The sequence below is a fragment of the Dysidea avara genome, chromosome 1 (genome assembly GCF_963678975.1).
Source record: "Dysidea avara chromosome 1, odDysAvar1.4, whole genome shotgun sequence".
NCBI lineage: Eukaryota > Metazoa > Porifera > Demospongiae > Dictyoceratida > Dysideidae > Dysidea > Dysidea avara.
Genome location: NC_089272.1, coordinates 58,687,201 through 58,710,795, shown reverse-complemented (window position 1 = coordinate 58,710,795; position 23,595 = coordinate 58,687,201). Strand labels below are relative to the sequence as shown.

Here is a 23,595-nt window from a genome sequence, read left to right as displayed (position 1 = left end):
TTTAGAAGATAATGAGGTTCTCTAAAATGAGATCCCATGTCTCCAGTTTAGGGAGCCAACACACAGCACACCTCACTGATGCGCTGAGTAGCATTGCAAATCTCACAATTGATCACTGGAGGCATAGCAGATCAGTGAGCTTCCTTAACAATGTATTGTGGGTTTGCATTTTGTGCAATATTGTCCAAGATATGATGACATGATGATATTTTATTCAACCCTACCTATCTATTATACCCACACCATTTTCTAAGTCAGTTAGAGACCACCCACTCAGATATTCATAGCTTTTTTGGTTTTCGTGGTCAGGTCTCTAACTAATACTTAACACAAGAAGAAAATAACAAAGTGCAGAATGAAATGCAAGACAATTGGAGAAAATAATAAAGAATAGAGTTCCATAATAGAAAGGGAGCGTTAACAAAAAAAAAAGAATGACAGTAAGGATTGGTAGCTAGTTGTAGTATAATAGAGTGCGTTAGTGCCTAGTGGATAGGATTGTGCATGTGTTGGTATATAGCAGAAAATCGAAAATGCCTGTTAAATAGCTAGGATGGAAATTTGTTCATCATTAGCTAGGTTATTATGGACCGCTAAACTATATGGAGAGAAGGCCACTAGAGTTCTTACAGGAATCTGAACATTTAGACCATCTGAGGGTATCAGGGTTTCACTGCCACACACCTAGATTATGCCAGCAAATTAGTGCAAGCCTACTAGCAGCGCATTGCTGAATTGATTCCAGTTGTGATGTATATCTTTAGAACCGTACATGTGTGTAGGCAGTGAACAAGTGGAGCATATTCGAGGATTGGCCTAATCAAGACTTATATACAACTGTTTTCATATCATGAGAAGAGGGTGTGTCATAGATAGTTAGGAGAACGGATTGCCTAGCTGCCAAATGCTCAACTTGCATTTTGGTAAGACAGTAAGAGTTGAATTCCTAGATACTGTGTAGTTGGAAGACGTTTATAGGAATGCAAAGGTGCTTACATTTCAGTGGATTTGTATTCAGCTGGAGCAATTGGAAACAGTGGAAATGAAAACGGAAATGGTCAAATTGTCATATAAATGTATCCTATAGTAAAACCTTTGTTTAGTGGCCACCTCTTAAGACCACCTTCTTATAAAGACCACCCCTGTACAAATACCACATTAGCTATAATTAGATCTCAAAGATAGCTAAGGCACCTTCTATAAAGATCAATTCTTTACAAAGACCACCTTTTCACATTGCAATAATAGCTAGGTTCCAAACATCTTACATCAGACCACTTTATCAAAACAGCTAGAAAGACTAGGCTGCTCGTTGATACAGAAGGTTTGTACTGTAGCTACTAGCTACGTGTTACTTGCGTGGAATTCAGTTTTTTGTATGACACATTCTGGTACCATCATTTATGCTGGTACAAACTATAGCTAAGTGCATGATGATGGTATATGACTTGAGTGAAGTATGGACAAAGAGCTCGACATGGGTATGAGTCATGAAATACATGTTTAAAGCTTACCAAATATTACCATGTAAAGAGGTGGCCTTTATCAAAGGTGACCACAGAGCGGTCTTTAGCCACCAATTACAATGTGGTCTTTATAAGAAGGTGGTCTTTAAGAGATGGCCACTAAACAAGGGCTTTACTCTAGGGTACAGTTATATGATTTGTCCATTTCCGTTTCCGGTTTTTTCCATTTCCACTGTTTCCGATTGCCTATTCAGCTGCCACACTCTAGCTGACCACTTATAAAGTTGAGGCCCGGACAGATTTCCTTGGAGGAGTAGCTAGCTGATCATGCAGAGAAACAATTTCTTTTTTAGGAGTAATGTCATCGATGATGCTATGATGGATTACTTTATCAACATAAAGTAAAAATAAGGAGGCCAAGAACCTGAGAGCTTAGCCGGGAACCCCACATCACAGCCACATCTAACACTACGGAAGCCAATCAGAGAAACGGCCAACTCTTTGGTAGCGTTGAATTAAAAAATACTATCCCCAACCATTGCAATTAGGTAAAATTTACCCTGGACTTGCCTGCAGCCACATCATAGACTGATAGTTCGAAACTCTTATAGACAAATTTCTATTTAATGCCCAGATTGCCCAGTAGAATTCTATTGAACGCGCACTACTCTACATGCTTCTTTGGTGAATCCTTCCATTGATGGACAATCACGCGGTTGAATTACTTCTTAGTTGCTCTAGCAGGTAAAATACTGTAATATTTTTGTGTTGTAAGGTAAACGGGTGTAACTTCGTGACTGGAGTAACTTCGTGAATTTTTTGATGGGCTGTAGAGTAGAGGCTGGTATTGTGGGACAGGGGGTAATATGGGTCGCATAGCTTAAAACCAGTTGAGCAGGTTAAATCCTGCAGATTTAGGAGTAAAGAGATAGTACCTATTCAGATTATCGCAGATAGTGATTAGAAGTCAACCACAAAGCTAATTATGGGATGATATAGTTCCTTAAATTTACTACATCATATTGGCATACTGTCGATGATTCTCTTTGTGCCACTCACTATGTAGTTAAGAGTACAAAGATGTAAAGTAGACATATGAAGTCAACTAATCTTTTTCGACTGTCTACAGTGTCCCTGCTACCCTTTACATATGAAATCTACCGTAATTAAATATGAAATAGTCAACTTTCAAGCACAGCGTCTCATAATACCCCCATATGTCTCATAATACACACATCTACAGTGTTCCAGAAAAATTATCATACAGACCACCACAAAGCAGGAAATTTTTTGAATTTTTAGGTTAATGTAATTTATGGGTACACTTTTCCATAGTATTAGTGTGAAATGCCAGGGTTACAGTTTTAGGTAACTTCAATGCTTTGAAGTTAAGTGTCTCATAACTACCACCACTACTCTATAAACTCCGAAACCATGCGCAGTTTATTCGTATTTGTGTAGAAAATGCACCAGGCTATGGAGATTACCTGTGCCAAAGTGGTAGTTTCTAGCTACTCTGGCTTTTACGTTAACCAAATTGATTAAAGTAGTGCAACTTGGAAGACTTTGTGAATTTCTACTTCGATGGGCCGTAACTCCTAAACCGTTTAACGAAATAGTTTAATATCTGTGTTGAAGATATGGGTTATGGTGATTACCTGTATCAAAGTGGCGTAGTTTCTTGCTACTCCGGTTTTTACGCCATCTCAGTTGGAATTATAGTGTAGCGCGCATTGAAATCTCCTTGAAGCTTGAAACTGCCTGAGGTAGTGCTACAAGGTAGTTGCAGCTTAGTTAAGGATTGATTTACTTTAATTCACATTGTTGCCACTTTTTTTTTCTGAAGGTAGAATATGTTTTCAGATTCCGGACACCATAGCTATGTTGCAGGCCTTAACGTGTGGCAATGGACAAAATCTACACAAATAGCACAATGTCTACACATAATTAGTTTTGGGCAGACACACATGTCCTTGCAAAACGAATAGTGGTACCATAAAAGCTGATGTGTACATGTTTGTTTGCAGTGCTAACAATAGCTGTCACTTGGTTGCTAGGAGATACTACATTTTCCCAACCCAAGGATTTACCAATGCCACCTCCCCTTTGTGTACCGCTATCACCAACAGCTGTTATGACCACAGTCTGGTGACATGTTGCAGCTATGTGGTTGTATTTAAAGGGACAATGCTGTTTACAACATCTGATTATTTTGGGGCCCAATAAAATCATGTGATGCTTGTACTTTACCACCTGCAACATGAACTTGACAAGATACACAATGCAACCAGCTGGTCTTGGACAAGGGTTAAGTGGCTTCCATACATCAAAACATAACACAGCATGTAAACAGTGCATTGCCCCTTTAACCTCAAAACTTTCAATGAAAACTCTCTATTCCAATTCCAGCAGTGTAAAGTGTTCCTCTAGCTCATGTCTGTACAATTTTGACTCTGTCTGTACATTTGTGAATATGTAAGGCCTCAGCACCTTAAAAATTAAATTAAGGCCTGTGTTGGGTATCTATATTTGCAGTGTGGGTGGGAGGTGACACCTAATTGTCTAGCTAATAATCGCACATGATGCAGCACTATAGTGTCGACAAGCGAACTCACTGTAAAAATGGTATGTTTAATCAGCTAAGGCAATGGTCATTGTACAGTTTGGAGTGAGCTGGCAGACCTAGGAAGATTGATTTAGCCATTTGAAGCAAAGAAAACAGTAGGTGTGACATTTAACTTCACAGAATTGCAGTCAACCCCGCATGTGATTAGCTAGTTAATGCAGCTATGATTGATTTGATTTTTTGTATACTACTAATACATTATGAAACTTTCTTATTAAAATGTGTTATTGATGACTTCAAATGCCATAACAAACCATTTACCAAAACTGTGCACTGGAATTTGTGCATTTTGCTGGCTATAGTCTCGGTTAGCTACTTTGCACCTTTATGGGTGCATTAGGGAAGGGCTGACTACTTGCCAACTACAGGGGGTGACTACATAGTATGATGTGCATGGACTGACATGTAGTTAGCTAAAAGGATAACGTTTTTTTGCAATGTGTCAAGTAATTCCTATGTTGTCCAGCATATGCATCACTGCTCCATTAGTCGATGGTCCAGAAGGCCTCGAAAAGTGCAGCTCTCTATTCCACAGTGGCTGTGCTTATATGCTCATTTAATTTTTATGCAAGTACAAGTAATGCAACTACAAAGTAGTGCAATTTCAGTTGTAGTTAGTAGCCTGGTCCGGCTGATATAACAATGTCCATGCAATGGTATCTGTTGAATGACCACTTGCTCTACCCAACACATTCTTCTTCTTTTGTGACAAAGCCAGATACTTTGTACCATGTCTCCATAATGGCTATGTCAAATCACTCATAATTTGGTATGCATAGAATACATAATGTATGTTGCTTGTGTCCAAATTTAGTTGCCATCGGTATCGTCGGGCTTACAAGTAGCCATTACCAACCTGCTGATTTTCACACATAGTTTTGCTGATCAAAGGCATTCAGTAAATGTTTTACAAGCTGCTGTTCTAGTACGTGATAGCCAATGCTTCGTACTTCGTAATGCACTTTACCTTTCATCCAGTTTTTATTGAAATACGGGAAACCAAAAGTATCAAAATTTGAGAAATAAAATTCCCCATAGGAAGCCCATAATAAATTTCTGTACAACTTAATTAAATACAGTACTGCTTATTGTTAAAGGTTATAAGTTTTATGCAAGTTTCTGTGGCTGGTGAGGCTGAAAGAAGTCATCCTTGGCAAAGTGTACATGAATTTACCATCCATTTTTTAGATGTTTTCCAGTGAGAATCTTTGGAAGATGCCCTCGAAGACCACTGCTGCATCTAGAATAAATTTGTTGTAACTCCCACCCCTGCAGCAATAGAGCATGATGGCCCTCTTATGGAGTGTGCCTTAAACATTGAGATGTCTATACCAGCTTCTGCCATGAAACTCTTGAACCATCTAGCGGATAGTACTGCTAGATTTTGTTCTATCCATGACAGAAAAAGTTGAAATCTAGAATCACTTGGTATGTCAGCCCAAAACCTCTCTGTTCTCTCCACATACACCCTTAGCATTGTAACAGAGCATATATTAATATCTTCAGCTAAACCTGGAAAGAAGAAGTCTACTATAGGCTTGATGACCTACTCAGTTTGGCCAGTTGGGTTGGTTGGAAGGCCACTCCTTTTGATTTAAAGGATCTAGTCTGTAAGTTTAGCTGGGATAGGCCAGCTGAACGTGATTGTCTAGGCAGTGCAAACAACATCACTGTTTTCAATGTTAGTTGTTTAAGGCTTGGGTCCTTGTTAGCACCTAGAGTTTTGATGTGTTCCCAACATCCCAGAAGGAAGCGTATCTTGGTTGTGGTGGTCTAGCGTTAAATGCACCTTGAAGGAGCCATGTCACTGTAGGATGACTTCCCACACTGACTCCATCCACATAGTTATGGGTAGATGATATTGCTGAACGATAAGCATTCAGTGATTGGTACTTATAGCCTTTTCTGTAAGACCCCTCTGCTGACACCAGCTAGCCCATTAATGAGGTACCATAATTGGAGTTGGGTTTGTCTCTCCATGATGCAAGCATGAGGTCTGAACCCTGCGAAGAAATTCCTCATGATGTGTAAGATTGCCTGAGATAGGCTGGGCGATCAACTGGGATACTGTAGCATCAGAAATTCCTGTGTCCCGGTGGCATGGGTACCAGGTCTGGTTGTTGGGGAATCCTCCAAGGATAGTCCTCCAGAAGTTCCAGTACTAGTGGGAACCATGATTGGGTTTCCATAGAGGTGTTATTAATGCTGACCTCACTGCTTGGTAAGGCTGCAATATATCAGGCTCGGTTGGCAATCCCTCGAATGGTTACCCAATTCTGCCATCGCTTCTGTGTCTGGTCTCCAACTGTAAAAGTGAGGGAACTGTCTTGTCAGGGCATGATGCAAACAGGTCCACTTCAGTGGACCCATTACTGCTTCTGTCTGTTGGAACACTTGATTGGTTCAGCATCCAGTCACAGCGATTCCTCACTTTTCTGGACTCCTCGTCAGCTTGTGAGTTCAAGTGACCTGGAAGGTGTTCTGCTTGGAGGGTGATATTCCTCTCTGTGCACCACTTTCAGCTTGTTATTGCCAGAGCTCTGGACACTGCCCCCTTTTGGTTTATATAGCTTACTGCTGTAATGTTTCCCATTCATAGTAAGACTGTGATATTCTGCGAACTCTTCCCAAATGCTTTGATTGCTAGGAAGCAAGTAAACAACTTCAGATAATTGATATGGTGAGTTGCCTCCTTAGGAGACCATGAGCCCTCTGTGTTGGACTGTCTGTTCAGTGCCACTCCCTAGCTCTGGTTAGATGCATCTGAATGCAGTATTATTGATAGGTCTGGTAGACATGTACACCAGTGCTCCCATTGGAGTTGTAAGAACTACCCACCATTCCAGGTCTACCCTGCTGGCTGAGTTCAGTGCAGCAAATGTGTTGTACTTGTCCAAAATTTCCTCCTCATTGTGAAGTACAGAATTTATTTGCATTTGGAGAGCTCGGTGATGCAGTGGGGCTAGTGGGATAGCTCTCATGATGGCTGTTGTCTTTCCCACAAACCGTGCTGTTTCCCTCACTGAGACAGATGCTTGGTGCAGGATTCGCCAAGCATTTTGCTGAATTTTCCATAACTTTTCGGTAGGGAATGACATTCTCATTATTGTGGAGCTTAAGAGAAGCCCAGAAATTCTATCTCTTGGGTAGGAGTTAGTCTGGATTTCTTCTGGTTCACGATTAGCTCCAGGCTCTCAAACAGTTCACAGGTCAGTTGTGTAATTTTTTCGAACTGAGTTCTGTCCTGATGCATCATGAGTGTGTTGTCCAGTTATATGATCAGATGGAACCAGTCTTTCTCAGGGGAAACCCACCACTGGCTTCAACAATTTGGTGAACACTCTGGGAGCTACTGATAGACCAGAGGGTAGGCAGTGTTTGTTATACCTAACCAATGCTGCCAAGGTACCATGATGAAGGTGCGTATTGTGAGATCAGTTTAAGGGCAATATTTTTTGTCCTTAAAAACCCAAGACAGTGGGATTTGTAGAAGTTTAGGAGATGCTAATAGTCTCGGTGGATAGAAAGCTGGGGGTAGGCTTCTTTCAGATCCATCTTAACCATCCAGTCATGTGGCTGCAAAAGGTCTAGTAGCTTCCATGTTAAAGTGTTCTGTCTTCACAAACTTGTTGAGATCCTTTAAGTTTATTACTGGTCTCTGTCCCTTATCCTTTTTTCCACAAGAAACATCTGGGACACAAAGTTCTGTGGTGTAAGATTTGTCTCCACAACTGCCACTGGTAGGTGTGAATATCATTTGTGGAGCAGAAAATAGAAATGGCTAGTACCTACAGTTAAATGCAATTATTTTGTTTTGTGCATTAGAATTAGTCTTTGTGTTTTGCATCAACCTCTAACAATGTTGGTAGTTCATTGCATTGTAACAGTGATCCTCACTAAGGAAGTAGTGATGGCTACTGATCGGTATGAATATTATCAGTTTCCATGTCCTTGGACGTTATGATAACCGTTGTTGTAACTGTCCAACATTTCATACGTAAAACAAAACATCTGATTTTGTTGGTTGAGTTGAATATTGACTGGGATGTTGCAGTACCATATATTGCATAATCATTTCTTCAAACATTAGAAAACCACATTGCTAATTATGGACATATGTAACAACCCACCATATGTGACCACTATGATATGGACATTGTGTGGTTAGAGCTACAACTCTTGTACCCATCATGTTTATCAAAGGTCAAACAGTTGATGGCTACTATATATTGATCATCTGTCTTTGTCAACACATCTGACTTGCTGATTAAAGATATGATAACCATTGACATGTATCGTACAACTGTCCATGTGCTGGTAGTAAACCTCCCACCTTTGTGGGTACTAACTTGTTGCTGTGAATTAGGAGCTATTGATACAATTTAAATAGTAAATCAGCAAGGTAGTTAAACTTTAAATGTCATTGATTTTAACTTTTGGTCCAGGTGTAACGTTTTGTTCCCTGATTGTAGATAATGATGTTATCAAATACCGTATATTATCCGGCAAATTATGAGGCATGCTAAGGGCTTTGCTGTAGTGATGCTGTTCTTGAACCCTAAGAGAGAAAAATCCATAGACTTCTCTTATAAACTTCTTTGTACAGAAGTTTGCAATCTTGTTTTGCTTCTACGTATGACAAATTCACTTCCTTTGAACTTGCACAATAATTCATTTGCAGTATATAATACTTTTATAGTTTCTGTTCAACCTGTCCAATTTCTTGATCACCGATAGTCCTGAACATGTCAGTGAAATTGAGTTTATAATTGGTACTGATGTTTGAGGTGCTTTTCTCTCAATTAATAGATTCTCTGGTAGACCTCTGCAGTTTAAGTTTCCTTTGTAGACATCCAGCTGTTTTTGCAAACTTATTTGCTTTTCGTGCCTTCCCATTTGCATCATGTATCTTCTCACTGCTCTTGCTTGTTTCTGCATTCGATTCCTTTAGCAAGAAAATCATTTTGTCCGTTGAGGTCTTCAGCTCATCAAACCTGACACCGCTAACCCACAGACATTGTATCAGTGCGAGTACTCCTGGTGATCTGACATTCTATTTATTATTCATATGGCATCCAACTCAGTTTTAATGCTAACGTATAGCTAAGTTATAATTATATATATAGTGGGAACTGTTAACTGTTTAAATGTTTCAAGAGCTGTATTAGGTTGATGAGAAATACTGCATATACTCTTCCATTCCGGTATAGTTTGATCTTGGTAGGAATGAGTGGAAGTACAAATGTTCTGCCTGAGAATTTATCTAATCCACATTCATAAAACATTAACTTTTTGATCAGGCTTGTCCCTCATGCTTTTTTTAGCATTTGTCTGGTAGGTGTGGATATCATTATGGGTGGAGCAGACAATAGAAATGGTACCTACAGTTAAATTGTTTTGTGTAATAGAATTAGTCTTTGTGATTTGCGTTGACCTCTAACAATGTTGGTAGTTTATTACATTGTAACAGTGATCCTCACTAAGGAACTGGTGATGGCTACTGATCGGTATGAATATTGTCAGAGTCCATCTCCCTTCTTTCTTGGTCTTGTGAGCAGATCTACAATATGAATCCTGCGGGTCAGGACAAGTCAGGATATTATTTGGTCCCACCAGGGTATATTGTGGGATGACTTATACTGGATCATCTTGTGAGGACATCTATAACAATATAATCCTGAAACTGGTAACAAGTCAGGTTACTATTGTATCAGTAATACACAATGAACATGATATGGTAACAATTTCTATTTGTTTTTTGCTGGTGTGGGTGGAGGATGGAGAATTTCCCCTATCAATATCAGTGCAGGAGGTTATTGTCCAGTGGATGACATAGACACTTACTCTGGTAGTAGTTTTGTCGTGTGGTCAGTGATTACGCTCTTGCTTTTGTTCTGCCAACCTGTATGGTAACTAACTATTGCTGTGTATTGGGAGCTAGTGGTAAATTTATTTAAGTAGTTAAACATTAAATATCATTTATCTTAACTTTTGCTATAGGTGTAATGCTTAGTTTTCTTATTGCAGATAATGATGCCATCAAAAACCATGTATCATCCAGCAAATTATGAGGTATGCTAATGGCTTTGCCATAGTGAAACTGTTCATGAATTCCTTAAGAGAGATAATCTATAAGCTTCTCTTATCAGCAGAGAAACTTACAATCCTGTTTTGCTTCTGTCACAAATTCACTTCCTTCAAATTTTGAGAACATTTCTTTTGCAGTATATATCATCTTCTGTTCAACCAGTCCAAATTCTTGATCACGTATAATCCTGCATATGTCTATCCGTATGATTGAGTTAATAATTGGTACTGATGTTTGAGGTGCTCTTCTTGTGAAGGTAAATCTCAATTAGTAGATTAAGTTTTCTAGCAGATAATTGAGGTTTTCTTTAGAGACATCCAGCTCTTTCTGCAAACTTGCAACACATTTGCTTTTCATGCCTTTCCATTTACCTTTAGTACCTTCCCATTTGTATCATGTTATCTTCCCACTGCTCTTGCTTGTTTCTGCATTCAATTCCTTTAGCAAGGAAGTCATTTCATCCGTTGAGATATTATAACACAATATTTAGTTAAATAGTTGAACAATAAATATCATTAATCGTACCTGTTGGTCCAGATTTAATGTTGAATTTCCTTATTGCAGCTAATGATGTCAATCTATAAGCTTCTCTTGTAAGCTTTGTAGAGAAGCTTGTGATCCTGTTTTGCTTCTGTCACAAATTCACTTCCTTTGAAATTGCACAATAATTCATTTGCAGCATGTAATGCTATTATAGTTTCTGTTCAACCTGTCCAATTTCTTGATCACCGATAGTCCTGCATATGTCAGCGAAATTCAGGTACTGATGCTTGAGGTGCTTTTTTATGAAGTTAAATCTAAATTAGTAGATTGTCTAGTAGACCTCGGCAATTGGGATTTCCTTTATGGACATCCAGCTCTTTCTGCAAAGTTAGAATTACATCCCATTTGCTCTTCTTGCCTCCTCATTTACCTTTAGTACCTTCATATATCTTCCCACTGCTCTTACTTGTTTCTGCATTTGATTCCTGGAAATCGTTTCGTCCGTTGAGGTCTTTAATAAGGCTCAAACGAATAGTGGTAATTGCTGACCGAATAATTACTTCCTGTTGTACCGAATATCCGAGTATTCGTCTGTTCTTACTGTGTGTTAGTTTATAAAGCTAATTGAGTAATGTAGTGGTTAATTATAGCCAGACCAGGTATTAAATTTTTTGGTCACTTGTAATGCTGTACCATGTGTACACACACTTATTATGCTTATTCAGCAGCTGACATGGCAAGGACCAATAGCCACCAGTCTCCACCCATGAAGACATTTAGGAGTTAGAGAAGATGAAACTTGTACATTTACTGTATATTTGCTACATGAATATTTAGCAATGTATTACATAGAAAAATAGTATAATATTTATTACTGTCTACAACATTAACATGTACTACAAGTACAAGTAGCCAACTACTATCACAGTTTGCTAACTGTCTAACTGTTCTTGTTTAAGAAAACCAACATGTTTACATGTTCAGGTGTTAGTGAAGAGCGTAATCGAGTAACAGTTAACCCTGCGGCAGAAAAAACTCGTTCTGAAGGAGTGGAAGTAATAGGTATGGTAAGAAACCTTCTTGCTACTTTGGAAATCATAGGGAACCTGTGCTGATTCTCTCTCCACCACACCAAAGGTGGTTCTTCCCGATCAATAGGCCTTTCCTTGAAAAACAGGTCTACCTCATTTAATATTGGATCAGAATCCGATTCATTATCTTCACTACCATTGGTGTAGTCATCCCCTAACAGTATGTCAAGGCCAGAACATTTCTTCTTTGGAACAGGTCCATTGGATTTTTCTGCAATTGTAAAATGTCTACAAACCTCTGTACTTATCATTATACTATTAAAGTAATTAGCTACACTTGTGTGAAATGTGGTTACACATCACTGAGTGTTGGTAATTACAAAGAAAGGTTCACCATCGTAAGCAATAGTGACCATCATTGCAATAGCAAATATACCACAGTCATTAAGTGTTGGCTGTGTTTCTGTGTCCATGATTGATACTTTTAGTGGTTTCTCATGTACTCTACCTAAAGCTTTTATAATTGACAAAAGAACTTCCTGGAAAGCTGAATCATAGACTGTCTTCGGAGTGCTGCATTGTGGATTAAAATATGTAGTGGTTACCACAAACCAGTATATTTTGTACTCTGCTTGAAGGCTTACCATGTTCTCTGCAACAAGAACTGATTTGAGCCCGTTAATAGATGGGAGCTGTTTCTACAAAAGTGCCTGTGCACATGACATGTGCTTGTCTGTTAAACAATGTCCACCAAGTAAAATGGTTTTATTATTTACATTCATGGTAACTCTGTCAAGGCAAACCCATTTTTCAGTCTGTCAGAATTAGAAACATCAGAGTCTCCAACAACAATAGTTGGTGCAGTTGTAGAATTTAGTGCACCTTCATCACTGAGGTGAACATCTCCATCTATATCGTATATGTCTTCTCCAACTGATTGAGACCCTTTAAGTTTATTACTGGTCTCTGTCCCCTATCCTTTTTTCCACAAGAAATATCTGGGACTAATTATTATGCGTGGAGCGGAAAATTGAAATGGGTGGTACCCGCTATTAAATGCAATTGTTTTGTGCATTGCATTGCAATTAGTCTGTGTTTTGCATCAACCTCTAGCATTGTTGGTAGTTTATTACATTGTATAGTAAGGCCACTTCAACTAAATCTTATGTTTCTCGGGCAAAAATCAGCAAATTTAGGGTCGGTAGGTAGATTTAAAAAAATAAAAAATAAAAACCCACAACAAATCAAGCACACAGTATCATTGCATGTATGCAAAAAGATTCAAGCAAACACAGTGTACTATGCCACAAAATAAAAATAATAAAAAATGTATAATCATCTAACATAGCTAAGATATCTTTTTCCGTTTTGGGGCATTCAAAGGATGTCTGGTAAATGGCTCCTTTCCATCATGCTTGCAAAGCATACAAATAGCATGAACTATTTGAAAATTCTTTTCTAGTTCCTTATACTCAGCATCTCGAACAAGTGACTCTTCGGGCATCCCACACCAATAACACACTAACGGAAAGCGTACCAATGCAGCAGAATAGTATGACAGTTCAATTGGGTCTCCGCAGTTTAAACTTTCTTTGACACAGACACTGTCATAGTAAGGAGAATCGGGTATGAAAATTGATGATCCACACAAGTACAAATTGCTCTCCCGTACTTCCTTTAAAGCTACTTGTTCTGCCTTGGTGAGTTTGCTTTTCGAGTAGACGCAGCGTGGCTTAAAACACTCATTGCATGTCATAATACATCTAACTTTACTACTAACCAAGATGGCTTTTCTTCTTTTATCAACTTCCTCATTGCGTGAAGCAGGTTTGGTAGATGGGCAATCACTTTCATCTACAGCCTTGCCATACATATCTGCAAATCTAGCATATTTTTCACCACTTCTAAGAGGCAATGGAACAAAAGATAGTAGTTTAAAATGTTGCATTGGTAGTCTGACAGGATGGTTTGTACAGTAAAGGCAATCTGGGTTTAGACACTTTTTAAGTTGAAATAAATATTTTGTCGTACTACAGTGTGCAGCCATAAACTGTCGTATGTGTTCATTGACAGGCTCTGAGAGAACCTTCTTATTGATTTTTTCATAGGACAAACTTGGCTGGATCTCAAAAATTTGTTCCCAAAATTGCTTCATATCAACCCCAGTACAAGCTTGAGTAACTTTCACAGGTTCTCCTTTTACTTCCATTGAGCTAAATCGTTGGGATAAGGTACACAATACCTGCTGCAATGAATCTAAAAGAGCTTCACTGAAACCTGGATGACGAGCAACAACTTCTCTAACTTCAGCCAAAGTATTTTTGTTACGGAGTAGTCTCTCAAACTCTTCTGGTACTTCTTTCCTAGCAAGAGCAATGTTCATCAAAGCCAAGTTCAAAGTAGACATAACACGCTCAGCAATATTCTGCCATGATTGATATGGGCAGGTACGTGAAACCACAAGCATGTCAAGATCTAGTGGTTGGAACAGACAAATCATAGATAACTGAACTGAGACATAACTAATACGGTGATCTGGCCCACCATCACTTACAATGACAAGTATGGGCTTGTTTGCCACAGATTCATTGTCAAAAACAGGCGATTTAAGGAGAAATGACAATTCTGTGGCATGTCTTACAGGTGAAGAAGGTTGTGTGACCTTGTCCTTTAGACCAACGAATGTTCTTCCAGAATAGAAGGAATCCTGAGCTGACTCAGGAATGGTGACTGCAAACGTAACAGATGGAACAATCCCATGAATGTGGAAGTCATGATCCAAAGCACTAGGACTAGGTCCATCTGCCAGCACAATTGACTGGTTATGCCCTCTCACGCCACTGGAAACAGGGAGACCTGGTTCACCAATCGGGATGATTGCTTTGTCATCTATAGATAAGTAGGTTGCAAATTCTCTCTCTTGCATGCAGAATTCTTTCAAGTATCGCAGTACAACACTAACATAGTGCGAATCAACATGGTCATGACGCAGCTGCTGAACCTGGACCCCGAATTTCAAATCTAGTTGTCCAGTGTGGCGTAGCGAAGATGATGAGTATGGATTACGTGGCCAAAATTGAAGGCGTAACCACTCCAATGAAGGTACCTGAAGCTTACTTTCATCACCAGGATGTTTCTGTTCTATCCTAGACCTCACAATATCCAGCAAATGACGTAATGAGATAGCAACAGGCATATGAGGTATTTCAGAATGCCGTCTGTCATCCACAGCTGGAGTCAATTCCTCAATATACAAGCCAAGCTCCTCCCAAAACGCATTAAACTTGCTGGAACCAGGGTTGCCATTTAGTTTCCTAAGATCATAGAAAAACTCTGGGTCGTCAAGCCAAAGTAATGCTTCTGCCACCCGTTCATCAATACCACTTTCAGCTACTGCAGCTGCAGCAGAACAATCACCAACTAGTGATTTGTAAATATTCCTCAACACACTCTTGTTCACTTTTGTCAATGAATAGTACAAATCAAGAAATTCCTTTCTCGTTTCTCGTGAAGCATACAGATTGTGACTTGTGTTCAGACTGGAAACTAGTCTCGAAGCCTTTGTTTCATCCACTGGGTCACCGACTTTCCATAAATAGGTAACTACACCCAAATGGTTACCATAAGGGTAACGGTATCTCATGGTTTGGAATGGTAGCTTTATATTTTCAAGCCAGTGTCTCCGCTGATAACGATCAGTAGGTGCAAGCTCATTAAGACAAATTGCTTCATAATTTTCTTTGTCCCTCAAGGCATTTGCAATACACCTATATGATTTATCAATAGTGGCAAGCCTAGCAGCAGGAATAGTGCAAAGCTCTAGAACATCTGAAGCAACTCTAATGGCACTTTGCTTATGGACTTCCTTCATTTCTTCATTCTTTTTGTCGAGGTAAGACTTGTACTGGTACATTGCATCCACAAGCTTTTCCACATAAGATTTTATATTGGAATATTCACTTCTAGTTATCCACGGCTGAGACAATGTAGTGCTCAAACATTGAATGTGATAATCTAGATCCATGCTACTTATGCTGGGTTGCTTGATTTTTTTCTTCTTCCAGTCATTGAACCCCTGAAACTCGCTTAGCTCACTTGGGAGGTAAATACTTCTAGAAGAAAACTTTTCATGATGAGGGTCTAAATACCAAAGAACATTTTGACAACTGTTTCACAAATCTTTCCCCAATAGTTTCTACTGAGTCTGGAGCCCATCCAACTTTCATGTTCTCAAGCAAATCTATCAATTTGTTCCTCACTTGCTGGTCACCACGAAGAACGGCTACAAATGTACACACAATTTTTATCAGCAAACATACAACACTTTATTAAATAATTAATAAACTTTTAAACTGGTGTGTACCTGAAGTTTCTGCCTTCCCTGGACGTTTCCTTTCTTTGCTACTGCTCATTAAAACTTCAAAGGCATTTTTGCGATGTTTACTGCTTTCTTCAACGGTATTCTGGGGTGCCAGGTAGTAACAGATATTGTTTCCATACTGCTGACATAACTGAACCGGAGAATCCAGCGGTAGATCATGAACAGGATCAACAAACTGCTCGTTCTTCGAAACCGCAACACGTGTAACGCTCGCATTCAACCAAGAACTGTTTATTACTGTAAGCAAGTGACCAAATGTCCAGTCATACTCCGCTCTGACCACCTTTCTCGCAACAATAAGATTAGCCCCTCGCTTGATGGACACAGACGGCCAAAAATACATCGACGCCATTTTTACTAACTCACGTGATATATAAAATTTACATAATTTTTACATTTTAGGGTCGGTCGGGCCCGAGAAACATAAGATTTAGTTGAAGTGGCCTAACAGTGATCCTCACTAAGGATAACTTTGTCAAGGCAAACCCATTTTTCAGTCTGTTCGTCAGAATTGGAAACATCTGAGTCTCCAACAACAATAATTGGTGCAGTTGTAGAAATTAGTGCACCTTCATAACTGAGGTCCATTTTTATCATATACGACACATGTATTGGTAGGTTTGACTGCACTCCCAATAGCTGGTGTGTCAGATTCTTGCTTAAATGCACTGACTTCAGCTTCAGATGCCACATGCACGATTCAATAGCTATTCAGCTGGAGGAAAAATTATTTTAAACCATAAAATTCTATTCTGTACCGTTGAGCCGCTATTCACCTCCAAAGTTGCAAACTAATAGCTAACATCATGTCCATGCAATGATTCTATGCGAATATTTGCATCGTTTACTCAGGGTTCTGCTCAGAAGCTCTTGAGTGGTGGTCTAAAGTTAGCATGAACTGATAACTGTGTGTTGTATTAGAGTATCTGTGTGTTATATTAGAGTATATTGCATGTGTATCAGTGATATATGTAATAATTGTACTGGTCAGATATAAGAGGGTACTGGTCAGATTTAAAAGGGTACTGGTCGGATTTTAGAGGTACTGGTCTCTTTGAACCACCGCCAACCAGTGTGTGCAGAACCCTGATTACTGTAGTAGTCACTGATGACTCTTGGAGACTTGAAGTGTGATTGTATGTTCTCATACAGTTCTATGCATAAATTGGTAGGAATAAATCTATTAAAACTCAATTATGGTATGGATTCCTTCTGACTTCGTTTCTGAGCTCACAGCACTATATACTTAGTTAAACTCCGTGAACTATCCTCTCCTTTCTGACAATGGACGAAGATTGAGGGAACTCTTTACTGCAGAAACGACACAGAGCTATACGACATGTAGTGCAAAATCAGCATAATCTAACCAGTGGGTGTCATCAAACAGGTTGAAAATGGTAATACGTGATTGAAACTATACGCTATACGTTCACACAGACACTCAATTACCTGAGATATTGGATTGTGCTAGGTGAGTTTTACAAACCTTGAAAGTATTTTGAGGAAGTGGTGTTTGGTTGTGAAGTTATGGTTCTTTACCTTAAGTCTTGGTCTGTAGGACACCTGGTCCTACAGCCTGTTTAAAGTTGTTACCTTTTATAATTCCCAACATGCTTCTTCACTGAATACCGAAGCCACACATATACATTGTTGTGATTAAAGCTTGTTGATTTATAGTGAAACCACATACTTACAGTGTGTATTGTTCTCTATATGTGACCGGATTTGTGAGAAGGGGGTCTTCCACACACATCCAATTTACCAAATTTGGCAACTCATAACTTCAGATTGAAAATGGCTATTGACTTGAAATTTGGTCATTAGTGAGCACCAACATAGCTGAGTAGATGGAGAATTTTTTGGGTTAATAATGCTCCTTGAACAGTGAGTTCCGGTCTTCTGAGTTCATACAGCTGGGTGTATGTAGAAGACCCTCTTTTCACAAATCCAGTCACGTATGCATTTGATATGATTCAGTTTGCAGTCTGAAGAGGAGCAAAATTTACACAAATGACTATACTTGTCATCACTGATAGTATTATTCAACCTAGTTGTGCTTTGCCTGCTCCAGTTCTTCAGATCCTAAACCCTGCCATTAGGTTTTAACATGCAGGCAGAGTAGGTGTGTGCATGCATGTGTGTGGCATGAGTTTGTAAATTCTTTGTGTCTAACGTGTGAGAAGAATATCAAAGATGCTGAATTTGTTTTATTTGTTACAGTAAAGATGAGTGTACACCATTTGGACAAGGTGACAACATCTTTGGTTCCAGCAAAGTTGCTATGACTGTTTGATGAGTCAGCAGATGAGGAGAAGGAGCTATCAGAATTGTTTGTTCAGTGGTGAGAAGAGCAAGGAAGAAACAACAGAAGATGTTGAAGAAGCCAGTACACCTTCCGTCAGTAAGTGAAGCTAACACACGCACGCACGCGCGCGCACACACACACACACACACACACACACACACACTAGTGCTGGGTGGTATTAAAAATTTACAGACAGTATCCGGTATATGGATAATACCATGGTGTGGCGGTATATAGTGCATTTTCCAATAACATTAATAGTTCACATTAAACATAAAATTAATGTTATGTGCAGATTTTGCCCAAAACAACTTAAACGATTCCAATTAAGACGTTCTTTAGTGGCACAAACTATATTACTTCCATTGTCTGTTTTAAGCACACTTGATTACACCCCGATCGTCAAGGGTTTCCGCCATAACATCAGCAAGGTTGTCAGCATCATGATTCTGTGGAACAAAGGAGTTTGCAGACACCAACTTTGAAGATTCCATTCCTGTTCTATAAAATGCACGGTGTATGACATGTAAGGGGCAGTTGTTACACTGGACCACAGATTTGCAGTGGCAGCATAATGCTTAGTAACTGATATACTATCAGACACTTTCTCTCTAGTTGAAGCATAAAGAGCAGGTGTGGCAGTGTTGGAAAAATATTTTCGACTTTGTAATTGGTATTGTACATCAAATGTCCTTAAGAGGGTTTGAAAACCTTTCTTTTCAACTGTATACTTGGGAAGCATATCTTTTGCAAGACAGTATGTTGCTGAGTCAGTTAGTTGTGTCTACTTCTTTGATGAATGATCATATTTCTTGAGTTTCTCCAATGCACTGGTGATAGTTGGTTGCCCTTCATCAGTACATTTGCTTGCCTTAATTTCTTACTCTTTTCATCTTGAACTGTCTTGTAGTTCAGCGTAACGTAGTGGGTCATGCACACGAAGGTGAGATTTCAAGTTACTTGTATTGCCTCCTTTTGCTATCACTTCATTATTACAAAATCGACTAATGACGGTACCATTGCTCTTACAATGTCCTTGCTCATCACACTCAAGTCAAAATATTTCCACACCGGTGAGGTGGTATTAGGCTTCGACACCAGTTGTAAATCGCTTGGCGTCAACACCAGTTGTAACTTGCTAGGCTGTACTGATCGAGATGTTGTGTCAGATGGTGATGAATCCATTGTGTTGACAGCTGCTGTTATAAGGCTTTTGCCACCTGGTATGGTGGCACCCTGGAAGCCACACAATAAATAAGTTAAAACAGCCCCTCCACATAACAATCAAACTTTCGCCACCTTAGTTACTGAGAAACGCTTCCTTTTACAAAGATAAGACATTTCTACGCATGCTGCAACCATGTTATTTCACCTGTTTAAACTGGATGAACTGGATTAACAAGTTAACTTAGAATCCGGGCATATCCTGCCATATCTGGTGTACCAGTGTTAGGGATGCACCAATTTTGCCAGAAATTTTTTTGGGAAAATACGTTTGTAAAAGCAAAGAGCAAAATGCTGGAAAATTGGGAAAAATGGGCACAGCACATTTTGTATGAAAAGCATCGAGATACTCTAATAGAACAGTCACACATAGTATTAGGACAACATGTAATATAGGAAATGGTGACTATACTCTAATAGAGCAGTCACACATAGTATTAGGACAACCTGTAATCAAGATACTCTAATAGAGCAGTCACTATGTACAAATTATTCTAATAGAGCAGTCACACATGCTTGTATCGTAAGCTCGAGATACTGCAATATATTTTTACTGATGCTTAGCAAAATAGAAAATATATTCGAATAAAATATTGAGCAAAATAGGTTAAAAAATAAAAGAATTACTGGAAAGAAAATAGGTGGAAAAAAAGCAAAATAAGCTCATCCCTAACCAGTGTGGTCAAACTTTGAATATCGTTGCACCGGTTTAATAAGCATACCGTGGTATATTACATTACTGGTATACCGCTCATCACACACACACACATACACACACACACACTAGTGATCGAATCAATAGTAGATTACAAGTACGACCATAGCACATCGATAGAAAGTACTGAAACAAGCTGGAGTAATGCACGATATTCAATCACAGTAAAATAACAAGAAGTATTATATCCCTACTGCAGTGTGCAAAATAACTTTTCAGACATGTCCTGTCATACTGTCAGGGCATTGTGAAATTTGAGTGGACATCAAGCAATTTGACCGGACATGTTAACTTTTATTGTATCTCCTTTCCTGTGTTTCTACCATGGCCACCAATATATGTACTGTAGAGCTGATTACTTATCAACCATTCACTGATAGTGCAGCATTTTAAAGGGTAGCTGCTGGCCACATGAAAGGGTTTCTTTGGAATCAATCAGGCCTTTGTAGGAAAGGACTTCAGTCAATGCTTTTTATTTGCCTTAGAATGATAGCTATATGGTCATAAACTTCGCTTATACTACCTGGCTTAGAATATAAAGTGGCTCTATCCCTAATACGAACAGATGCACTGATGCCTTGTTCATTAAAAACTGGTTGTGCAGGTGATCATGGATACCACAAGTAAAAGCTACTAATTGTAATCAGGCTATAAATACATTTTACTACTGCAGTACAGGTGACTGATACAAGTAGGCTGGCACAACACAGCAAACTGTTACAGAAAATTGCATTGTCTTTGCAACTACCAGCCATGCGCGGTTTGAGCATGCGCGTGTTTTGAACAATAAAATGCGTGCAATACAGGGTTTTGGTATTTGCTAACTAGTGATGATCCTACCATTCTTGGCATACTTGCCGTAAAAGTGTGTATAATTCTGGTTATACAATGATTAAACTGACGCAGAATTGAACGGCTTCAATACCTGCGTACTGCGTTTTATTATTCAAAACACACGCATGCTCAAACCGCGCATGGCCGGTTGTTGCAAAGACAATGCAATTTTCTGTAACCTCAGAGGTTAACTTGGGTATGCCTTTGTGGTCAGTACAAACCAAAAATACATAACTTAATTACATGTCACTACCATCATGTCTGGCCTCCCTCCTAGCCCAATTGTAACACTATCAACTTTGAAAAGGCAGTATTTCCGGACAAATTCATTTATGGCCTGACACCTGGTGTAATTGACTGGAAATTGTCCGGTGTCTGGACGTAATTTTGCACACTGCACTGTGCATTTCCATTATCCTGAGCACAGTAGGGATATAACACTTCTTATTGTTTTACTGTGATTTAATATCGTGCAGTATTCCAGCTTGTTTCAGTACTTTTTTTGATGTGCTATGGTCCCTACTCTAGTTTGAAATTCCAATTTTTTGTGTACTTATGTATATAAATAACTGTTAGATATTGTGCCAGTCTATATAGACCATTAGTGGTGTAGGTTCAGATTCGTCCATCAGTTTTACAAAGTGATTTCATTTACTGTAGCCATTGTACTATTGTCGTTACTACACTCAACAACTGGCACCTTCTACTATGTGACTCCTATGGATGATGACTACTCCACCATGGACAACAACAGTGTTTACATTCTCCAACATTTTGTAGATAATATCAATGAGTACTTCACCTCTAACACACAATTGTACCTGTTGCCTGGAGAACATAATTTGAATAGTGACATCATTATCCAAGATGTTTATAATGTCTCAATTATTAGAGCCGGAACTGATACAGTTATTTATTCTACTATCAACTGTGCTTTACCAGCTGGTATTGCCATATTTAACAGCAGAAAAGTGTTTCTAGAAAAATTTTTGATGTTAAAAGTGTGCAAATAATTTTATATGTCTATTTGACATATGCTGTACAGCACATTGGCTATGTCTGAGATGCAGGCTTGTTTATTCTGAATTCATGGTTTGTGTCAGTTGTAGATATACAGTATACAGTCACAAAGCCAAGAAGCAGTTGAATGTGGCATTCTAGCTTTAAATATTCTTGGAAAGTCTGTACAGTGGACCCTCAGTTATCCGAGCCCCTTTGTTCTCAGGAAATGATATAGAAGTGTTTAGATAAGTGAATTGTTCGGATAACTGAAGCCCATACATTTATATACAAAGCTTTGTTGAAATACTCTAATAGAACATACACTTATACTCAAAATGCTCTAATAGAACAGTCATTTCCAAGTTTGGATAAACGAGAGTACGGATAAATGAGGGTCGGATAACTGAGGGTCAGCTGTACTATAACAACCCAAAAACAAATTCCTTGGAGCTATACTACAATGACCTACAGGACAATGTGACTGGTACATAAAATGAACTGTACATTGAGAATTACCAACATGATATTGCAACTAGTAAATACATCGATGCAATAACAGTCCAATTATTTGATGCCTTATATAATTTATAAATAACTTTGCAGAAAACCAGCTTTGTTGTCATACAAGCAAATGCAGTTCCCTTGTATTGCTTTGACTTTTAAGGTCATAGTATAGTTGAAATATATAGCTGACTGTAGCTTCACAGAAATATTTGACATTAAAAAGTTACTAGAAAGGATTACATGAACATGAGCTCCACAGTGAGGTAAGACACGTGTTGTATTCTAATGATAGGTCATCTAGATGCCAGTTGAAGCATTTCTCTACTATTTGCATATCATAACTTCCACAGCAAAACAGCTTTCTTTCAGAAAACTTTTTCTTCAATGTCACTTCAAATAGTTTCAAGCTAAATGTGGTACCTACATATGGCACATAACCTGTATACACATGGAAAACTGTCAACTTTTGGGAATTTGCTATCAGAGTAGCAACGCCTTCACCAGTCACTGACTTCACACAGAGTACCACATGTACCAGTCCACTATGGGCTGAAACTGAGCTCATGAATAGATCCGTAATGTAAGTTTTTGATGATTCGATGCACAACTCTTCTAAATTGCAGTTATATGCATGGAAAAGAGATAAACAGTTGTTATTTGAATACACTTCAGTGTCTTGCAGCTAATAATTAGTTCTCTTAAAGCAGATTGGCTGTAATGATTACTGGTTACTATGAGACGTACAAGTGATGGGAAGAATGGTAGCAATAGTTCTCCTTCAAAAACATCATCATATTCAATACAAGACCATTCGTCAGCATGAAATAGCTCCAATGCTCTTAGACCTGAAAATTTTTGATACACAGCAATAATTCCCTGTGCAGTTTGAAAGTCTTCTTTGCAAGGTAAAACACATGCTTCAATGACCAGATAGGT

General features: G+C 38.8%; 1 long non-coding RNA gene across 1 annotated transcript; it reads left to right on the top strand.

Annotated features, from left to right (window-relative positions):
- Positions 1-2,104: 2,104 nt before the first annotated feature.
- On the top strand, positions 2,105-22,014 carry LOC136238034 (uncharacterized). Its single transcript, XR_010692732.1, has 3 exons — positions 2,105-2,210; positions 18,296-18,476; positions 21,814-22,014. It is a non-coding gene; the product is annotated as an uncharacterized lncRNA (long non-coding RNA).
- The last annotated feature ends 1,581 nt before the right edge of the window (positions 22,015-23,595 follow it).